The sequence below is a fragment of the Fistularia commersonii genome, unplaced genomic scaffold (assembly GCF_037954325.1).
Source record: "Fistularia commersonii isolate RoL2024-O1a breed Wild unplaced genomic scaffold, RoL_Fcom_v1.0 HiC_scaffold_37, whole genome shotgun sequence".
NCBI lineage: Eukaryota > Metazoa > Chordata > Actinopteri > Syngnathiformes > Fistulariidae > Fistularia > Fistularia commersonii.
The window spans coordinates 737,501-742,500 of record NW_028233995.1 but is presented as its reverse complement, the minus strand read 5'-3'; positions in this window follow the sequence as shown (position 1 = coordinate 742,500).

The window sequence follows — 5,000 nt, the reverse complement described above, 5'->3', positions numbered from 1 at the left end:
GGTCGTTGTTAACCCGGTCCGCGACCCATCCGGTATGGTATAGTTATGGTTGACTCGCATGTTTGGTTTTGGCAAACGTTTTACGCCGGATGCCCCTCCTGACGCAACCCTCTGCATTTATCCGGGCTTGGGACCGGCACAGGGAGACACTGCTCCGTGCCCCCCCCCCCCCCCCAAAGGCAGGCTTGGAGAGACACGGGCCAGTGCCGCCCTGAGGCTGCATTACCCTCTCTTTCTTACATTTATTATAAAAATATGCTTATCTTCCTTTTAGCTCATCACACATGTCTTTATGATTTTCAGTCCATGCCTCAGCCGGCCTGAAGCTCCACTGATGCGCATGTGCGGATGCCTCTATCTAGCGGACATAAAATAAAGACAATCATTCAAATGTGAATGAGTCGGCGTGATGCTCCGGGATGTGTGGAGCTCAGGGAGCTCCACGAGTGAGGGAGTTAAGTTAGGGCGGGGGTGCAAGTAGGCTCTAGGATTCCCCGAGTCGGGGCGAGCGATGGGTTTAGAGGCGTATCGCATTGAAGATAATGGCCGCATATCCTTCTTGGACTTTTCTAAAGCCTTTGACTCGGTCGAACATCCATTTATCATAGCAACGCTCGAACATTTTGGATTTGGTTAAATATTCAGGAATGTGATCCGTGGGCTCTATGAGAATATTCATAGCTGTGTCACCCTGCCAAGCGGCACCACTCCGAGCTTCCATGTTGATGTGGGAATCCCCCAAGGTTGCCCCATCTCACCCTATTTATTTATAATTGCTACCGAAATGCTAGCCGTTTATGTTGAAAAGAGCAACGATATCCAAAAGTTAGACGTGCTGGGGACTGAAATTGTTATTAGCCTGCTGGCAGATGACACAACCTTAGTTTTGAAAAATGAACATCAAGTCCCAATAAGTGCCGAAAACAACCAAAACATTCTCCAAGGCTTCAGGATTGTCATTAAACTTAAAGAAATGCAAACTTCTTGTGCTGCATGACTCGCCACTAAAGGAAATCAGCGATGTTTCCATGAAATCAGAAATAAAATACTTGAGCATTTTCCTATCCAAGGACCAAACGTTAAATCAATCCAGGAACATTGAATCTAAACTGAATCAAAGTAAAGCTTAATTCTAATATATGGCTCCAGAGAGATTTATCAATATTAGGCCGGATATATTTGACTAAAATGGATGTGTTTATCCAGATGTATATACCCAGCGTATTCCAATGCTGCTCCAAATCAACTCGTAAAATCTGTTAACCAAATCAATTTCAACTTTATCTGGAGGAACAGACCACACCATCTAAGAAAAATCACATATGGTGAAAGAAACAAGTGAAGGAAGGCTGAAAGTGATAGAGTCGGACTGCTTGAATGGGACATTGAAGGTGAACTGGTTGAAATCCTGGATCAAACCTCATCGTTCTTTCTGGTATTGTACTCCAAACTACTTATTCAACAAAGTCGGCGGCCTGAGTCTTCTGCTTATCTCTGACTTGGATATCAACAAGATTCCTGTCAAATGTTCAGAGTTCCATAAACAAATATTATTATACTGGAAAATGATATACGTACACAATTTCTCACCACACAGTATAATAGTTTGGAACAATCGATATGTACTGCATGGCAACAAACCTCTGTTTTACAAGGAATGCTTTGAGAAAGGTATATGGTCGATAATTGACTTGATGGATGACACTGGCAGTCCTCTGGACAATGAGCAGTTCTGTACTACACACAGATTCAAGCCTCCCATATTAGAGTTGCTAAAGTTACGAAACGCACTGCCTCGACAATTTGTATTCCTGACCAAAAATATAATGACGCACCGAACCGTACAACCACAGTTACCCCGACTATCACTCCAGGGAATCTCAATTGTGGACAGAAAGCGCGGCAACTCCTTTATTAGGAAATGTTTCACAGGAAACTTATTCCCTGGACGTCAAAAAAAAAAAAAAGGATATTTTAAATAAATTTGATGAGGAATCGATTGCCACGCTGCGAACCATGTATCTGACTCTACCCATACCCCCAAGGCAAAAGAGACCCACTTCAAAATTATGACTGACATCTACCCATCTAAGGAATTATCGAGGGTACGCTTTAATTTTGAAGATAATATTTGTACATTTTGTGAAGACAACATTGAAACCACTGACCATATATTTTTTCTCCTTCTCATTCCATCGTCACCAGTTTCCTTCTCAAAAGATGATATAACATTCTGTTTACTTATAAGCAACATAACAGATGAACTCTGTGTCAATGTTCTTTTAGGCCTGGCCAAGTTCTTCATTCACAAGAACAGAATGCAAAAATGCTCCCCAAATTTTAATGTCTTCATAAACGATTTTGAAATATAAAAAAAAAAAAAAAAAATCCTTAAAACTTATGGAAAAATCCAAAAACTAAAAAATATAGTTACCCATGTCCGAGGTTCCTTTTTTTTTTGGTAAAAAAAAAAAAAACAAAAAAAAAAAAACAACTTGATTACATGTTACATTCCCCTTGCAATTTTTTTTTTTTTTTTTTCGTTTTAATTTCTTATTTGTCTATCTATTGATTTAATTACTTCCTTTTAATTTCTTTTTTTGTCTCGCACTGTAAATTTCTCACAAACCTGTAACACTATTAACTTCTCATTACATACAGAACAAATGTCCTGATGTCCGTTGCTTCCTCATCCCTGGTTGTTTCATTGACATTCAGTTCTACCTTGCTATGTTTATTTGTACATTTGTATATTTGGGTGTACTATTTATGTTCAATTAAAAACAGTTTGATGTCTGAGATTCCTTGTGAACCGCCAACTTAATTACATGTTATATTCCCCTCACAATTTTTTTTTTTCGTTTTTAATTTTATTTTTCTATCTATTTATTTAATTATATCCTTTTAATTTTCTTTTTTTGTCTAGCATTAAAAATTTCTCGCAAACCGTTAACACTATTAACTTCTGATTACTTACAGCACGAATGCGCTTATGCCCCCCCACCCATCCCGCTTTTTCCGTACGGTGGCAGACACTGAGATCGAAAGCAAATGGGTGTCATTGAAATGCAGTAACAGGGTGATAACAGCCGTGTTCGAAGTGTGTAGGGGCTTATAGGAGAGCAGAAGCACGTCACGCAATTCACCTGAGTTCGGAGGATCGGGAGTACCAGGGCCCATAGCGGAGAAGCGGAAGAGCGCAGTTATGTGTCTCTTCTCAAAGGCGGGGAAGCTGGGGGGCAGCAGGACCCCTTAGACCGGCTAATGTGAGCCTTCTCCGGACATAGATCACCCGGACTTATGACTGGAGCTCCCGGACCTCTGGGCACACACATATGTGAATGAGTGGATGAGCTAATGTTGGTTTGGTTGTGGATACGTTTCGGCCAATGCTATCAGCACAGCTATGATTATCCCCAGAACGTTGAGAACGAGCTCCCGGAACTCCAGACATGCGTATATAAAAGAGTGGAATTAAGGTGTGTGTGTGTGTGTGTGTGTGTGTGTGTGTGTGTATACGTGTGGGACAGAAGTAATGTTGGGGACAGAAATTGTTATTAGCCTGCTGGCAGATGACACAACCTTAGTTTTGAAAAATGAACATCAAGTCCCAATAAGTGCTGAAAAAAACCAAAACATTCTCCAAGGCTTCAGGATTGTCATTAAACTTAAAGAAATGCAAACTTCTTGCGCTGCATGACTCGCCACTAAAGGAAATCAGCGATGTTTCTATGAAATCAGAAATAAAATACTTGAGCATTTTCCTATCCAAGGACCAAACGTTAAATCAATCCAGGAACATTGAATCTAAACTGAATCAAAGTAAAGCTTAATTCTAATATATGGCTCCAGAGAGATTTATCAATATTAGGCCGGATATATTTGACTAAAATGGATGTGTTTATCCAGATGTATATACCCAGCGTATTCCAATGCTGCTCCAAATCAACTCGTAAAATCTGTTAACCAAATCAATTTCAACTTTATCTGGAGGAACAGACCACACCATCTAAGAAAAATCACATATGGTGAAAGAAACAAGTGAAGGAGGGCTGAAAGTGATAGAGTTGGACTGCTTGAATGGGACATTGAAGGTGAACTGGTTGAAATCCTGGATCAAACCTCATCGTTCTTTCTGGTATTGTACTCCAAACTACTTATTCAACAAAGTCGGCGGCCTGAGTCTTCTGCTTATCTCTGACTTGGATATCAACAAGATTCCTGTCAAGTGTGTGTGTGTGTGTGTGCGTGTGTTTGTGTGTGTGTGAGAGTTTGTTTTTGTGGGTTGGGGGGGGTTCCCGCGGACACGGAGTACCAGGGCCTGGAGCGGATGAGGTGAGGAGCGGAGGAGAGCAGAAGCCCGGACCGTGATTCGCTTGTGTCCAGCGGTTCGGGAGTTCCAGGGCCCGAAACGGAGGAGCGGAGGAGCGGAGGACGGCAAAACCCCTTTCTGCAATTCGCCTGAGTCCGGCGGATCGGTAATACCTGGTTCCGCAGCGGAGGAGCGGAGGAGTGGAGGAGATGTTTCTCTTCTCAGAGGCGGCGAGGGGGGGGGACAGGACCCCTTACCCTTACCCCCCCCGGACGTTTGAGTGGAGCTCCCGGACCTCCGGGCACGCACATGCGAATGACTGGATCACAGGGAGTGCCAGGGCCTGGAGCGGATGAGCAGAGGAGAGGCGGAGGGCAGAAGCCCGGCCCTGTTCAAGAGTTCCAGGGTCCAAAGCGGGGGAGCGAAGAAGCGGAGGAGGGGAGGAGAGCAGAAGAGCAAAAAACTGGCCCGGAATTCACCGAAGTCCCGCGGATCGGGAGTTCCAGGGCCCGGAGCGGAAGAGCGGAGGAGAGGAGGAGCGGAGCAAAGCGGAAGCCCGTCTTAACAACAAGGAAATTACAGATGAGGCTATCATTTCCAATGAAAACTTTAAATTCTATAGCCACGTATACACTTCGACATTGTCAAAAAGCGATTGTGACTCCTTTCCATTAAATATTCCTCAATA